The sequence below is a fragment of the Aotus nancymaae genome, unplaced genomic scaffold (assembly GCF_030222135.1).
Source record: "Aotus nancymaae isolate 86718 unplaced genomic scaffold, 86718_ANA_hifiasm-v0.15.2.pri h1tg000138l, whole genome shotgun sequence".
Lineage (NCBI taxonomy): Eukaryota > Metazoa > Chordata > Mammalia > Primates > Aotidae > Aotus > Aotus nancymaae.
The window spans coordinates 1,335,404-1,353,955 of NW_026988553.1; the positions used below are offsets into that span (position 1 = coordinate 1,335,404).

Here is an 18,552-nt window from a genome sequence, read left to right on the forward strand (position 1 = left end):
AATGGTGCTGGAATAACTGGTTATCCACTTGCAGAAAAAAGATGAATCTAGACATTCTTAACAAAAATTAGCTCAACATGGGTCATAACCAGTAAAATACAAAACCAAAAAACTCCTAGAAGATAACATAGGAGAAAAGAAAGAATGATCCATGAAAGTAAAAACTGATAAATTGGACTTCATTAACATTTAAGATGTTTGTTCTGTGAGACACACTGTTAAGAGAATGAAAATACATGCCATAACAGACTAGGATAAAATATTTGCAAAACACATATCTTGTACAGAACTTACATTGAAAATATATAAAGAACTCTTAAAACTGAACAATAAGAAAACAAACATCCCAGTTAAAAATGAACAAAAGAGCTGAAGAGACAGCTCAGCAGAAAAGATGAAATTACAAATAAGCATATAAAAAGATGCTCAAGTCGTATGTCACTAGGAAATTGAATACTAAAACAACAATCTATCAGTACACACCTATTAGAATGTCCAAAATCCAAAACGTTGACAACACTTCATGTAGGTAAACATGTGGAGCAACAGGAATGCTCATTTATTGCTGATGGGAGTGCAAAATGATAAATCCACTTTGGAAGCAGTCAGTCAGTTTCTTACAAAGCTAAACATAGTTTTACCATAGGATCCAGCAATTGCACTTTTTGGTATTTACCCAAATGAGTTTAAAACTTATATCCACACAAAACCTTGCTCACAAACACTTATAGCAGCTTTATTCATAATTGCTAAAACTTAAAAGTAACCTTGATGTCCTTCAGTAGGTGAACGGATAAACAAATTGTGGTACAGTCTACGTGTCTATCCACACAATAGAATATTATTCAGCAATAAAAAGAAATGAGTTATCAAGCCATGAAAATACAGGGAAAAATCTTAAATACATATTGCTAAGTGAAAGACGCCAGTCTTAAAAGCTACATACTGTAAGATTTCAACTATATGACATTTTGGAAAAGACAAAACTACAGAGAGTGAAAAGATCAGTGGTTGCCAGGGGTTCAGGCTGGAGGAAAGCATGAACAGGTATATCATATGACGTTTTTAGGGCAGAGAAACTATTCTGTATTATATAATCATGGTGGACATATGTTATATATTGTCAAAATCCATAGAACTATAGAACACAAAGAGTGTACACAAATGCAAGCTATAGATATGAATTAACAATAATGTATCAATATCAGTTTATTAATTGTAACAAATGTACCACATTAAAGATGGTAATAATAAGGGAAACTGGGATAGGGGGCTATGGTAACTTGGTTTAATTTTTTTGTAAATCCAAAACTGTTCTAAAATAAAGTTAGCTTATTTATTTATTTATTTATTTTTGAGACAAAGCCTTGCTCTGTTACCCAGGCTGGAGTGCAGTGGCATGCAATCTCAGCTCACTGCAACCTCCACCCCCCAGAGTTCAAGTGACTTGATTCTCCTACCTCAGCCTCCCAAGTAGTTGAGATTGCAGGCACTCACCACCATGCCAGACTAATTTTTGTATTTTTAATAGAGACAGGGTTTCATCATGTTGACCAGGCTGGTCTCAAACTCCTGACCTCAAGTGATCTGCTCGCTTCCACCTCCCAAAGTGCTGGGATTACAGGCATGAGCCACAGCACCAGGCCTAATTTTTTTAAAAGACTGAAAATACCAAGTGCTGGTGGAGATATTGAGCACCTGAGATTCTTATACACTGCTGGTGGGAATGTAAAATTATATAGCCACTTCGGAGAACAGCTTGACAATTTCTTATAAAGTTAGACATTGACTTTATATATAACTGCCAAAGTCCCCTTCTAGGTATTTACCTAGTATAAATAAAAATATATGTGAAGCCAAAACCTGTACTAGAACATTTATAGCAGCATTGTGACAGCATTATTTATCATGGCTAAATAGTGGGAAAAAAAAAATGTCCATAAACTGTTGAATGAATAAATTACTCAGCAATAATAAAGAATAAACAATAATGAAAATATGTAACAACATGGATGAATCTTAAAAGTATGTGCTAATTAGAAGAAGCCAGACACAAAAGACTACATAGCAAATGTTTCCATTGATGTGATAGAATAAAAGAAACAACACTTTAAGGACAGAAAACAGATAGATGATTTCCTGGAATTGTAGGTAGAAGAAAAGAATTGGCTGCAAAGGGGCACAAAAGAACCTTTAATGCTAAGGGAAATTTTCTCTATCTTTATTGTGGTGGTACTGGTGGTAGTGGTTACACAATCATATACATGTGTCAGGACTTAAACTGTACACTTACAATGGGTAAGCTTTCTTTTATGCTAATTATATGTTAATAAATCTAACTAAAAAATAAAGTTGCCTGAGAGTAAATCTAATATGCAAGAATATTATAAATAAATTTACCAACCTTCACCAAAGGTTGCAAAATGGCCTGAATAAATGCCAAGATACAACATATTCAGGAATAGGAAGTCTCTCTGTCAAAAGGATGTCAATTCTTCTTCAAATCATTCTATAGATTCAATATAATTTCAAGAAAAAGAAACATGATTTTCTAGTAATTTGATAATCTCATTTTAAAACTAAAGTAAGTGAACAAAGGGCCAAAAATAACATAATTCAGAAAAAAAAAAAAAAAAAAACAAGAAAAGAGGTGTGAGTGTGGGTGAAGGCAGTGAACAGTAACTTGATGACTTTACAAATATCAAATTCATTTTAAAGCATTTATAAGTAAAATAACACAAGTGTAGACAAATAGATTAATGAAACACAATAGAGACCCCAGAAAAAGACCCAAACAGGTAAAAAACTTAGGCAATGTGGTGAAGTTTGCATTCTAAACTAGTTGTGTATAAATGATATTTAAAACAAATGGTAGTTTACATGGAAAAAAAACTGCTTAATATTTTACATCACATATAAGAATAAAATCCAGATGAATTAAAGCACTAACTGTAAAGAAAATTTCTTAAATTCTTCAACAAAATTTTGGAGAACACTTTTTATGATCATAGCATCAGGAATATCTCTTAAGCATGATACAAAAAGCACAATTCATGAAGGAAAAGATTGATAAATCTGAAATGAAAACTTAAAACTTCTGTAGTGATAAAGGACCCCATAAACAAAATAGAAAGAGAAGTAACATTATAGAAGGAGATATATGCAAATATATATATAATCATATATATATATATTACAAATCAGTAAGAAGAAGCAACTGACTAAAAATTTATGCAAATGTGAGTGGCCCCAAATGTCATGTTTGTAGGGATGTGGAAAAGAATTAAGTGGCAGCTAGACACAAAGAAATTTAAAGTGTATCTATAATGTTCTATTTATATTATTAAAACATATCAGAAGCCAAAAAGACAAAATGCTAACAGTTGTTCACCTGAGTAGTATATATGTGGTTACTTGTTCACTGTTTTGATTCTCTGAGTTTCCCTTAAGTTTCCTAAATAAAAAATGAGAAAAAAAACAAGAAAATAACTTGTAAACTATAAATTTATAATAATAAATATGAGTAAAGTAAAAAAAAGAAGTTAAAATTCTAAATATTAATTTTCTGCATAATCAATTAGCAAAAATAATAGTAGAAAGAGCTCCTTCACAAAATTAAGAGCACAAAATAAATTCTACCGCTATTCTATACAGAAAAACAAACTTAGACTTAAAGAGACTACACAGCTAATAAGTAGAAGAGCTGAGGTAATAAAAATTATTTTAGAGACTTCTGCCAAGATGGCTGAATAGGAACAGCTCTGGAGCACAGTTCCCAGTGAGAGACACACAGAAGGTGAATGATCTCCGTGTTTCCAACCAAGGAGAGCTCTGGCTGACATCTGGCAGGTACCCTTCTGGAATGAAGCTACCAGAGGAAACATCAGGCAGCAATCCTCGCTGCTCCACAGCCCCCACAGGTGATGCTCAGACAAACAAGGTCTGGAGTGGACCCCCAGCAGTCCTACAGCAGAGAGGCCAGACTGTTAGAAGGAAAACTAAAGAACATTTAGTTTTCTAAAACTAATGTTCTAAAGAACATTTCTGTTGATGCTTCAACATCAACAGAAAGGATGTCCACTCAAAGACCCCATCTGAAATCACCAACTTCAAAGACCAAAGGTAGATAAATCCATGAAGATGGGAAGAAATCAGCACAAAAAGGATGAAATTGTCAAAGAACAGAACATCTCTCCTCCTCCAAGGGATCACAACTCCTCACCAGCAAGGGAACAAAACAGGATGGAGAATGAGTTTGACTAATTGACAGAAGCAGGCTTCAGAAGGTCAGTAATAACGAACTTCTCTGAGCTAAAGGAATATGTTCTAACCTAATGCAAAGAAACTAAAAACCTTGAAAAAAGGTTAGACAAAATGCTAACTAGAATAACCAGCTTAGAGAAAAACATAAACGACTTGATGGAGCTGAAAAACACAGCACAATAACTTCACAAAGCATACACAAGTTTCAATAGTGGAATCTAGCAGAAGAAAGGATATCAGAGACTGAAGATCAACTCAATGAAATAAAATGAGAAGGCAAGATTAGAGAAAAAAAGAGTGAAAAGAAATGAACGAAGCCTCCAAGAAATATGGGATTATGTGAAAAGACCTAATTTATGCTTGATCAGAGTACCTGAATGTGATGAGGAGAATGAATCCAAGCTGGAAAACATTCTTCAGGATATTATCCAGGAGAACTTCCCCAACCTAGCAAGGCAGGCCAACATTAAATCCAGGAAATACAGAGAACACCACAAAGATATTCCTCCAGAAGAGCAACCCCAAGGCACATAATCATCAGATTCACCAGGGTTGAAATGAAAGAAAAAGTGCTAAGAGCAGCCAGAGAGAAAGATCGGGTCACCCACAAAGGAAATCCCATCAGATTCACAGCAGATTTCTCGGCAAAAACCCTACAAGACAGAATAGAGTCCGGGGGGCGGGGTGTGTGGGGGCGGGGAGCAATATTCAACATCGTTAAAAAAAAGAACTTTCAACCCAGAATTTCATATCCAGCCAAACTAAGCTTCATAAGTGAAGGAGAAATAAAATCCTTTATGGACAAGCAAATGCTGAGAGCTTTCGTCAGCACCAGACTTGCCTTACAAGAGCTCCTGAAGGAAACACTAAACATGGAATGGAACAACCAGTACCAGCCACTGCAAAAACGTACCAAATGGAAAAGACCAATGACACAATGAAGAAACAGCGTCAACTAACGGGCAAGACAAACAGCCAGTAACAAAACGGCAGGATCAAATTCATACATAACAATATTAACATTAAATGTAAATGGCCTAAATGCCCCAATCGAAAGACACAGACTGGCAAACCGGGTAAAAATAAAGACCCATTGGTGTGCTGTATTCAGGAGAGCCATCTCACATGCAAAGACACACATAGACTCAAAATAAAGGGATGGGGGAAGATTTGCCAAGCAAATGGAGAGCAAAAAAAAAGCAGGGGTTGCAATCTTACTCTCTGATAAAATGGACTTTAAAACAACAAAGATCAAAAGAGACAAAGAAGGACATTACATAATGGTAAAAGGATCAATGCAACAAGAAGAGCCAACTACCCTAAATACATATGCACCCAAAACAAGAGCACCCAGATACATAAAACAGTTCTTAATGACCTACAGAGACTTAGACTACTGCAAAATAATAGTGGGAGACATTAACACTCCACTGTCAATATTAGACAGATCAACAGGACAGAAAATCAACAAAGATATCCAGGACTTGAACACAGATCTGGACCAAGCGGACCTAATACCTATAGAACTTTCCATCCCACATCCAGAGAATATACATTCATCTCAGCACCACATCGCACTTACTCTAAAATTGACCACATAATTGGAAGTAAATCACTCCTCAGCAAATGCAAAAGAATGGAAATCATAACAACCACTCTCTCAGACAACAGTGCAATCAAATTAGAACTCAGGATTAAGAAACTCACTCAAAACTGCACAACTACATGCAAACTGAACAACCTGCTCCAGAATGATGACTGGATAAACAATGAAATGAAGGCAGAAATAAAGATGTTCTTCAAAACCAATGAGAACAAAGACATAATGTACCAGAATCTCTGGGACGCATTTAATGCAGTGTCTAGAGGGAAATTTATAGCAATAAATGCCCACATGAGAAGTGAGGAAAGATCTAAAATCGACACCCTATAGGCAAAACTGTGAAAGAGCTAGAGGAGGAAGATAAAAAAAAAATCTCTTTTAGCTCGTTGTAAATTCTGGATATCAGCCCTTTGTTGCAGGGGAGTTGGGGGGACAGCGGCGGGGGGAGTTGGGGAGGGATAGCATGGGGAGAAATGCCAGATATGGGTGAGGGGGAGGGAGGCAGCAAATCACACTGCCACGAATGCACCTATGCAACAACTTTGCATGTTTTTCACATGTACCCCAAAACCTAAAATGCAATAAAAAAAAAAGACTTATCCAAAAAAAAAAAAAAAATCTCAAAAGATAGCAGAAGACAAGACATAACAAAGATTAGAGACACAAAAAAATCCTTTAAAAAAAATCAATAAATCCAGGAGCTGTTTTTTTGAAAAGATCAACAAAACAGATAGACCATTAGCCAGATTAATAAAAAAGAAAAGAGAGAAGAATCAAATAATGCAATGAAAATGATAAAGGCAATATCACCACTGATTCCACAGAAGTACAAACTATCATCAGAGATTACTACAGAAAAACTCTATGCACATAAACCAGTAAATCTGGAAGAAATGGATAAATTCCTGGACACTTGCACCTTCCCAACACTAAACCAGGAAGAAGTTGAAACCCTGAATAGACCAATAACAAGGTCCAAAGCTGAAGCAGCGATTAATAGCCTACCAACCAAAAAAAGTCCAGGTCCAGACAGGTTCAAGACCGAATTCTACCAGACATACAAAGAGGGGCTGGTACTGTTCCTTCCGAAAATATTCCAAACAATACAAAAATAGGAAATCCTCCCTAACTCATTTTATGAGACCAACATCATCCTGATACCAAAACCTGGCAGAGACACAACTAAAAGAAAAAATTTCAGGCCAATATCCATGATGAACACTGATGCAAAAATCTTCAATAAAATACTGGCAAACTGAGTAGAACAGCACATCAAAAAGCTGATCCATCATGATCAAGTAGTGTTCATCCCAGGGATGCAAAGTTGGTTCAACATATGCAAATCTATAAACATAATCCATCACATAAACAGAACCAAAGACAAAAGCCACATGATTATCTCAATAGATGCAGAGAAGACCTTCAACAAAATTCAATAGCGCTTTATGCTAAAAACCCTCAATAAACTAGGTATTGATGGAACATATTTCAAAATAATAAAAGGTATTTACAACAAACCCACAGCCAATATCATACTCAATGGATAAAAACTGGAAGCATTCCCTTTGAAAACTGGCACTAGACAAGGGTGCCCTCTCTAATCACTCCCATTCAACACAGTATTGGAAGTTCTAGCCAGAGCAATCAGGCAAGAAAAAGAAATAAAAGATATTTAGTTAGGAAAAGAGGACGTCAAATTGTCTCCATTTGCAGAAGACATAATTGTATATTTAGAAGACCCCGTCGTCTCAGCCAAAAATCTCCTTAAGCTGACAAGTAACTTCAGCAAAGTCTCAGGATACAAAATCAATGTGCAAAAATCACAAGCATTCCTACACACCAATAACAGACAGAGAGCCAAATCATGAGCGAACTCCCATTCACAATTGATACAAAGAGAATAAAATACCTAGGAATACAACTAACAAAGGATGTAAAGGACCTCTTCAATGAGAACTACAAACCATTGCTCAAGGAAATAAGAGAGGACACAAACAGATGGAAAAACATTCCATGTTCATGGTTAGAAAGAATCAATATCATGAAAATGGCCATACTGCCCAAAGTAATTTATAGATTTAATGCTATCCCTATCAAGCTACCACTGACCTTCTTCACAGAGCTGGAAAACCCCTCTTTAAACTTCATATGGAACCAAAAGAGAGCCCTCATAGCCAAGACAATCCTAAGCAAAAAGAACAAAGCTGGAGGCATTACACTACCTGACTTCAAACTATACTACAAGGCTAAAGTCATCAGAATAGCATGGTACTGGTACCAAAACAGAGATATAGAGCAGTAGAACAGAACGGAGGCCTTGGAAGCAACGCCACACATCTACAACCATCTGATCTTTGACAAACCTGACAAAAACAAGCAATGGGTAAAGTATTCCCTATTTAATAAATGGTGTTGGGAAAACTGGTTAGCCATGTGCAGAAAGCTGAAATTGGACCCCTTCCTTTACACCTTACACTAAAATTAACTCCAGATGGATTAAATATTTAAACATAAGACTTAACACCATAAAAACCCTAGAAGAAATCCTAGGCAATATCATTCAGGACATAGGCATAGGCTAGGACTTCATAACTAAAACACCAAAATCAATGGCAACAAAAGCCAAAATAGACAAATGGGATCTAATTAAACTTAAGAGTTTCTGCACAGCAAAAGAAACAATCATTAGAGTGAACTGGCAACCAACAGAATGGGAAAAAATTTTTGCAATCTACCCATCTGACAAAGGGCTAATGTCGAGAATCTACAAAGAACTAAAGCAGATTTACAAGAAAAAAACAAACCCATTCAAAAGCAGGGAAAGGATATGACAGACACTTTTCAAAAGAAGACATTTATGCGGCCAACAAACATGAAAAAATGCTCATCATCACTGGTTATTAGAGAAATGCAAATCAAAACCACATTGAGATACCATCTCACGCCAGTTAGAATGGTGATCATTAATAAATCTGGAGCCAACAGATGCTGGAGAGGATGTGGAGAAATAGGAACACTTTTACACTGTTGGTGGGAGTGTAAATTAGTTCAACCACTGTGGAAGACAGTGTGGTGATTCCTCAAGGATCTAGAAATAGAAATACCATTTGACCCAGTAATCCCATTAGTGGGTATATACCCAAAGGATTATAAATCACTCTATTTTAAAGACACATGCACTTGTATGTTCATTGCAGCACTGTTTACAATAGCAAAGACTTGGAACCAACCCAAATGCCCATCGATGATAGACTGGACAAAGAAAATTTGGCACATATACACCATGGCATACTATGCAGCCATAAAAAGGGATGAGTTCATGTCCTTTGTAGGGACGTGGATGAATCTGGAAACCATCATTCTTAGCAAACTGACACAAGAACAGAAAACCAAATACCACATGTTCTCACTCATAGGTGGGTGTTAAACAATGAGAACACATGGGCACAGGGAGGGGAACATCACACACTGGGGTCTGTTGGGGAGTGGGGAACTAGGGGAGGGACAGTGGGGGGCGGGGAGTTTGGGGAGGGATAACACTGGGAGAAATGTCTGATGTAGGTGATGGGGGGATGGAGACAGCAAACCACCATGGCATGTGTGTACCTATGCAACAATCCTGCAAGATCTGCACGTGTACCCCAGAACTTAAAGTACAATAAAAAAAATTATTTTAAAGCTATAATAGTATTTAAACTTTGTAACTAGGACAAGAAGAGACAGACTAAAAGAAATGAAAAATAGATAAATTCCAAAGAGAATCTATTATATGTTTCAATTTATATATGTTACAGAACAGTGGGAATGAATGAATTATTCAGTATTTGGTGCTATGAAACAATTGGCAGGGAAAACAATTTAGAAAATTGCCTCACACCACACAGCAAAATAAATTCCAGAGGGATTAAACATAAGCAATAACAGCTAAAACTAAATCCATTTAAGAATTTATCCAATTTTGAATGAGGAAGAAATTTTTAAACACAAATTAATCAGAAATTACAAATGAAAAGATAAATATAATTACATAAAATTAAGACTGCTATGCATAAAAGTCAATTTAAAATGTAAACTTTTAAATATAAACATTGAAAATGTATGTGGAATATTTTCCCTCCATTTGACAGAAAAAGGTCTAATGTCTACTAAATATTCATTGTACATACAAATAAAAAAATGTAAGTTCTTAATGGAAACATGTACAAAGACCATGAATAGATGTTCATAGAGAGGAAACAAAATTGATCAAGAAATATAAAAAAGTATTCAATCTAATTATAATAAAAGAAACACATCAAGTAAGGTACCATTTTGTCCCTATCAGCTTGGTAAAAACTTTTAAAACAATGACAGTAGCCAGCACTGTCATAGGTGTATGGACAGTAATCAACAATCTTATACAGTGGAACACCACATATTTATCAAAAGCCTTTAGTTAGAATTTTCAGACCCAGTAATGCCCCTCACAAAAACTCATCTTAATAATTCATTCAACAAATACTTAGTAAGTATGTACAATGCGTCAGACATTATTTTAAGTTCTAGGGGACATAAGAGTGAACAAAATGGGGAAAAAAATCCCTGTGCTTGAGGGACTTATACCCTAAAACAGGAATCCAGACAATAGATGCAATGTATATATTCTATTAGGTGATGACACAAACCAAGGGGTTAAAAAAAAGTAAACTAAGAAAGGGGAAGAGTCGATATTGGGAAAGATGGGTTTGCATTTTTATGTGAGATCATTTAGAATTCAAATATGACATTTGAATAAAGACCTATAAAAGGTGAGGTTCAAAGAAGCAAAAATAATTTAAATGACCAATACGTGAACTGTCATACAATTATGGTAGAAATTGAAAACTGAAAAGTATGCAGCTATTAAAAATTGTTTGAAGGCTGCTGAATGATGTGGGGAAATGATCATAATATAATACCAACAAAAGAGCCAGATCAAAAATATCACATATAAGATGTGATCCCAATTATATAAACATGGAAACACATCTGAAAGGAAATACAGCAAGTTATCTCTGGCATAGGGATTTACAGATGATTTTTGTAAATGTCTCTTCATTTTCCAAATGTTCTATAATTAGGTTGTTTTACTTTTATAATCAGGAAAAACAATTTAATGATAGATATTACAATCTTAAGGTATATTAGAAAATATGCACAATGTTTTTTAATGGAAGTGCTGGCCATCCATGCTTAAAGTAGTGGGTCCAGTTTTGGACACCATATATTAAAAGGAATACTGAAAATGGAAGTGTCTGCTGTAGAAGGTACTCAAAATACATATTACATAAGCTCAAGAACTAGCAATATATAAACTGAAGAATAGAAGAGAAGAAGAACAAACCATGGTTAAACATTTGAGTGGCCATTAGGAGGAAGGGGACTAGTAATTACTTAGTATTGCTGTTGCTCTAAGGTGCAAGACTAATCATTTAGATCCAGAAGATAGATTTCAGGTCAGTATGAAGAATGACTTGCTAACAATCAAGCTGTCTATTATCTGGTAGTGTTAAGCAACCTTTTCTAGAACCATTCACACTGAAAACTGACGACCATATGTACTGGATGATAAGACTGCCATTACATGATTGTTAAGGGTCCTGCCATTTCTGAGCTCCTCTTGTACTATTTTGAAAAGTTGTTTCATGCTATGATCACTTACATAATTCCATCTGTATCCACCTTCCCTTCCCTTCAAAAAATATATGTAACACTTGTATTTTTTTTAAGAAATCACTTTTTAAAGAGAAAAGCACCCTTCAAAATATACATCTTGGATAGTTTTATTCCCCTTTCTGTGTATAGTTAGGATACATACTTTGTGCAGATATCAATATGTTTAACATCATGCTTTATAGCATACAAATGCTTTTATATTACCAACCAGTATTTCCCTCACATTTATCTTCCCCACAGGAAGAGATTACCTGGACCATTACATTTCAGAATGAGATAATCACCTTGTATGTATTTAACAGTATCCTGTCCCATCTGATTTTAAGTGACTTTAGTTTATTTCAAACCAGCAGTAATAGAAATATCACCTAACATCCAGCCTTACTATAAATTTTACAATACAGTAAGTTCTTTCTTTAACTCTCAGGACAGTCACAATTTAAATCACCTCAGGATAAAACAAGGAAAGTGCATTCTAACGACCTCTTCCAAAGTCTGTGAATACTTCCACGGAAATTATCAACCTTCAGAATTCTGTATAAAGTTATTAGTGTTGCTTATATAAGTGACCGAACCTGAACTACCTGCACAGAACCATGAGAACACAGTATGGAGCAGAACATGAACTATAGAACCCTACAGCTTGAAGGGTTTTTGTAAATATCTGAATGGATTCAGTTTAGGCCACGCCAGTCACCCTGTTCAAAATCTTTTTCCAACACTCCACCTTATTTTACAGTTATGGAAATTTAGGGTCAAACAAGACAAGTGATAAGTCACAACAAACCAAGTATCCAAACCAGGACTAGGCTATAGAAATCCCATTTTAAGAGGGATTTTTAACATCAAATTCTTCATATTTTTTAATCAGGTGCCTCTTTCTATAAATTGTGGAATCGAGAGAGTTGGAGGATCTGGGAAAGACGCTGGGTTTTTGTGAATTTCAGTTAAGCTACATGACATATAACCTGATTTTTCAGTAAGTCAGTGCTCCTGTGGACATGAGCCTAGAGGGACCCTCACCTTCCCTTACTATGTCACAACAATCATCTGTCAAACTTTCACAAAATGGATATTCATCATCCAACTGAAGTGTTGGTAAGCACTGTGACCATCAGAGTGGAAAGGACTGTTAAAATCCAGGTATCGTTTATCACTACTCAACTCTGCTCTGAAGTTCAATAAAGGTGACCACACCTTTCTTCTTAAAGTGGTACATTTTCCTCTACATATGAATCACAATTTATTACTATATAGTTCAGTGGTTTGTCGAATAATGTCTATCTCGTCATCTAAACCATGAGCCCAGGATGGCAATAACTTTGTCTGTTTTGCTCACCATTATATTCTCCATGCCTAGTAAATTGTATGTATGTAATAAATAGATTAGAAGGTGTCTCTCCTCTCTTGACACCTTCGTAACACTGTACTCTTCTAATTTTCCTTCCATATTTCTGACTTTTTCTACTTTGTAGACTTCACGCAAGGTTCATCTTTTTCCCCTATATCCTAAAAAAAGAAAGCATTATTAAAGTACCACCCCTAGATCTCTTTTATTCTATGTTAAGTATTGAGAGGCAATAACTCTCAAATCACTCTCTCCAGTTGACTTCTTTCCAGAGCTCTAATCCCATATTTTCAAATGTGCTCAGTATCTTTCATTGAGCGACAACAATAGTACTACCTGTGTGACCTCAGGCAAATCAAGTCACTCACCCTCTCAGGATGGGTTTGCTCATCCATAAAATGAGGGAGTTCCATCTCTTTTTCATATAAAGTTCTAATTTTCACATCTAGCATTAAATATGATTTACAGTCAAGCCCTCCACCTATCTTGCCAAACACATCTCATGTAAGTATTTCTGCATACACTTTACTCCAACACAACTAGCCTCTCTGCCTAGAATACCTGTCCCATCCCCTAATTCCACATACTCAAAGTTTGTCTAATCTTCAAAGCTCATTTCAAATACCACTTCTAGGAAGGTGTCTTTGATCTACTTAAAGTCCTTTGCTTCTCTTTTATGGGTGTAGATCTCATCTCCTAGTCCTACAGTTGTTTGTGTATTTCTTCTCTTTCCTACTTGACTGTGTCAATCTTGTAGGACAGAAGCTATTCCTAAATAATTCTGTATCTCCCACATTATCTTTGGTTCATCGTAGGCACTTAGTAACCTTATACTGAATAGATTCTGTTTAAGCCGTGTCAGTCATCCTGCTCAAAGCCTTTTAGTCAATCCCACTCTTTCTAGAATAAAGACCAACAGCCTTATAATGGCCCACTCCAGCCACACCAGCTTTTGTTACACTTCTCAAATTGGATATGCTTCTCTTTTCACAGAGCCCTTGTACACGCTCTCCCCTCCATCTAGAAAACTGCTCCACCACCTCCATTCTCTCTACCCCACCCCCATACAAGTCTCTACTCAACCTCAGTATCACTTCCTCAAGGGTACTTTGCATAAATTCAAAACTAGATCAGTTTCCTGTTGTATGCCTTCATAGCCCCACCCCCATATTTTTTCCTTCATAGCATTTGTTATTAAGTGGAATGTCATAGCTGTATAATTATCTGATTAATGTCCTCTTCCCCATCAAACTTTAAGCCCCAAGCAATCAGGGACCATGTCTGTTTTGCCCAGCTTTGTATCCTCTTTTCCGTGCCTAACCACATTACTGAATTAATTAATAAAAAAAAAAAAACTAATGTGCTGAATGACTGATTTGATTAATGTCTGAGTTAAGAGTAAAGACTTGAAATGTAGAGTACATAAAGTATTTGTCTGGCTTCCTAAAATCCCTTCAAAATAAAATTGAGATACCAAGTAGCTCTCTGAAGTAGTCAAGTTGGCCTTTTATCCACTGTAAGAAATTTTTTAAATGGGATGAATCCTGTCTCCCTACTGCAGAAGAAAGCCCAAATTACCTTTCCTTTATTGAACGTATGACCCCACAACTCAAACAGTTCATTCATTTATTTAACAAACATTTATTAAGCACCTACTCTATGTCATACACTAGGCTAATGGCTAATGGTATAACAAACTGAACTGATACAGCCCCTCGCCCACTTGGAATATATAACTGAAAGTGTAATTTGTAGAAACTCTAAGGAAGTTAAGAGTTTTAAGAAAAAACAAACATTTTGGCTGTCACAACACGTGAACAATGCAACTCTGTATAAATGTTAAGTTCTTCATTAAAGGAGATAATTAACTGGAGGGTAAAAGATCATCTTACAGGTGATTTAGAAATTAAGGCTTGGCCTAATTCAGTCCTCTTAAATTAGATGGGCAGGTAGCCTAGACCACTGCACTCAAAATGTAGCCCTTCAATCAGTGCTTGTCTGTGAACTTTTATTACCAGGCGGGGAGAACCAAAGTACAGAAGTCGAGAGTAAGCACTTAGAAAATTTTACAGCAATTTGAAAAAAATCATTTTATGTCTGTTGAATCTAATAATACAAATGTGGGCTTATCTTTTGTATGTCTTTTCTTTCATTTTCTAGTAGTTCATGGTTAATTTGTTTTACTAAATTAGCAGTCTTCTGTGATGGATTAAGAAAAACGAACAAACCAAAAAAATTTTCCTTTACTAAGAGAGTTTGACCAGTACTCTACTAGAGCTTTGCTGCTTGAAGTGTGGTCAGTGGAACAGCAGTTTCAGGATCACCTAATAGCTTGTTAAAATGCGAAATCCGAGGCCCCTCCCATAGGCTTTTTGAATCACAATTTGCATTTTAACAAGATTCCCAGGAGATATTTTTACACATTACAGTTTGAGAAGCACTGGCCTAATTATTTCCAAAGCCCCTCATAAGCCTGAAATCTTATAGTTTACTTCAGATAGAGAATTTCAGAGTCGAAAGACCCTTAGAGATACAGTCCACCTCAACATCTTATAGATGGAAAAACTGAGGAACATGGAGGAGAAGTCATGTGTCCAAGATAATTGGCAAATCATCAGAGCTAGGAATGGAATCCAAATTTGCTAACAGCCAAGTCAGTGTTCCATTCTAGTGACCACATACTCACCCCTTTTCCACCCAGTCTCACTGCATTATATCTTCTCAGTTATGTCATTATTCCTGAGTTGTTTTCTGATAAAACAGTTTATTATTCTACCTTTTATACACTGTATAAACCTTGAACTACCATTATTTCAAATGTAGTAATTTTCTTTATTAAATTAGAACATTTCATGACTTTTTTTTGAAATTAGAAAATTTCGTAATTTTCTTTATGAAAATTCCTGTCACTCAAATTTTTCCGCATGTTTATTGTCTGGATGCCACATAGACATTCTGGGGGCTTTAGAAGGACTAGTACTAACCAATTTCTGGTCTTTAGGAATATGAAAGTGACCTTCCTTGCTCCCATCAGTCCAGTTGACACCAGATAATAAGCTCATCCAAGGAGGAGAACATACACTATCAGGGCTGCTTTAGAAAACTCAGTAGGGTCAATCTGTGGTTAACAAACGAGTGGGCTATTAGGCCATATTAATAATAGTCTAATTTCCAGCATGAAGTAAATGATAATCCTTTACTCTGTGGTCTTATTAAATCCAAGGTTTAAGAGGGAGGCATCATTGCTGTATTCAACTAACTGAAGAACTATAATTAAGAAAAAACGTATTTGTTCCAGATGCTCCCAAAGAACCAATGAATATAAGTTATTGGGAAACAGATTTTGGCTTATAATGGGGAATACTTTCTGACAATCAGAGTTGCTCAAGACACAAAGAGCCACCTAATGAGCTCTCTATCACTGCAGGGAGTTCAAATAGAAATCAGTCAACAAATTGGATGCTTATGATAAATTCAAGAACTGGTGGGGAGGGAAATAAAGCTTAATGAATGACCTTTCGGGCTCCTTCCAGTTCCAAGGTTTTAGTATTCTAAAATTTTCGGCACAGAATAATGCCAAATGCTCAGGAAATAAGAATAAGGTCTGTTTCTAAAAGGCGCAGTTCGGAGCATGTTGGTTGGATAAGGTTATGAAAACTGCAATCCTTCCAAGCATGATTTTCAAAGGAAAGCAAGCTGATCAATAAAAGTCTTTTGGGCAGCCCCTTCCAGAAATCCAGGTGAAGCCTGGCTCCAGCCTAAGTGCCTATTACTCTACACAAAGGCCAGGCCATTATTTCCCAAAAAATTTTGTCAAGCCACACTACACCTATTGTGTCTACACTTGCCTAACAGACAAAGGTGCAAAACTCTCCCCAGGAAGGCAGTAGTGCTTAATGGTTAGGACCATGGATTTTGGAACCAGATTGCCGGTGTTTTAATTTCCAACTGGGACATTTAATTGCTCTGTAATCTTGGATAAGTTACTTAACCTCTCTGTACCTGTTTCATCAGTAAACCAAAGATGATAATAGTGTCTGTTATTCAATGCACTATTCTGCTACAAGAATTCAATGAAGTAATACACACTAAATCCTCAGCCCAGAATCCAAAATATACTACACACTCAATAATGTTAGTGATTAGTATTAAAGATGTCATAATTACTATCACAGGCACAGCAGTGTCACTCAATTAAAAAGCTCCCATCAAACAATTAGATCCGTTCCCCTACCAGTTCAGAGGGGCTATAATACAAGAGCTACAACCAGTCTTTGCATAGCTCCAGACAATCAGAACTTGCTGACCCTTAGTAACCCAAACTATTCATGCTAGTAATCCTACCTCATCACCCTGCTTTTCATAAATCCAACAGCCACCCTTCCCCCAGTCTTCTTGCCCATGCCACCCGCAGCCAGAGTCAGAGGAGCACCAAACTGGGAAGCCAGTTCCAGACAAACCATCAGGTGTTTCCTCCCTTCCAAGGACACAGCTGGAATTAACATGATGCCTATGAGTGGGATGGGGTGGGGTATCTGAATCTCTGGTCTAGGATGTCAGCTCAACTACCTGGAATTGAGGGTGGGCAAGCAATGGAGCTTCTCTCAGGGAAACAAGGCAAGCCTCCCAAGTTTGTGGAGGAAGTCAGGGCTGACCCCACCGTGAGCCCCTTAAAGGAAGTGGGGAGGTCTCAACCTGCTTTAAAGGAAGGAGTTATTTACAACTTTCTACTCAGTTGCATGTGGGGGAGGTAATGGGGAGATGGGGAAAGAGGCTGCAAGGTACCCTCCTTCTTTCTTATTTCCAGCAGTGAGAAGCAGCTGCAGAGAAAGAGTTAAAGAAGGGAGAAAGCTCCAGCCATTACTCCATCCCTGGTGCCTAGGGCTGTCTGGGGGGTCATGACAGTGCTGTCTGCTTTGGCTAGGGGCCACTCCGTGGCTTTCTGCAGCAGCTGCTGGGGCCCCCCAAGCAATTTGCAAGGTCAATGCTGACCTGCTTCCAAAGAGGAACAAAACAATTCACTGACAATGAAGCAAATCACGCATTTACCACATCACAACCCCCCTTCCTCAAATCGGGTTTTACCCCAGTGTCTCCCTGCTCAGATGCCGCCTCTGGGCTTCCACCAGCCCCACTGGGGAACCCAGGATAGCATCACAGCTGCAGAGCATGCCTCGCCTCCCGGCCAACCCAAGGAGACTCTCAGTACGGGGGAGAGATGCTATCGCTAAAGGAGACCTGAGCTTGGGGGAGGGGGAAGAAGGAACATCAATGTTTCTTACCGAGCTCTACAGTCTGAGCGGAGAGGAGAGAAGGATGAATGAACTGAAACAAGTTGGAGGTTGAGCCCTGCAGAGAGCTCGCCTTCTGGCTTCTTCTCTTTCTCTGGGTCTCTCTCCTGGTCCCTCTCTCGGTCTGTCTCTCTGGTTTGCTCGCTAGCTTGAGCGCGCTCACGCTCTACCTCTCCCCCCCAATCTCTCTCTCTCTCTCTCTCTCTCTCTCTCTCTCTGTCTGTCTCTCTCTCTGTCTCTCTCTCTCTCCTCTCTCTCTCCCCGCCCCCTCCCTCCCTCCCTCTCTCTCTCTCTCTCTCTCTCTCAATCTGCCTCCCTCCGTCTCTGTCAGTTTCTCCCTCCCCTCCTCCCCT

At 37.3% G+C, this 18,552-nt stretch overlaps 1 protein-coding gene across 2 annotated transcripts in view; it reads right to left on the reverse strand.

The window, feature by feature from the left end:
- The window catches only part of GABRA3 (gamma-aminobutyric acid type A receptor subunit alpha3), a 240,400-nt gene extending 221,905 nt beyond the window's left edge, over positions 1-18,495 (reverse strand). The window contains exon 1 of one of the 2 annotated variants that reach the window (XM_021674574.2): positions 18,191-18,495. The gene's annotated coding sequence lies outside the window, so the exon portion shown is untranslated. The remainder of the gene's footprint in view (positions 1-18,190) is intronic. The other variant, XM_064371487.1, reaches the window with a different exon arrangement.
- Between the last annotated feature and the right edge of the window lie 57 nt (positions 18,496-18,552).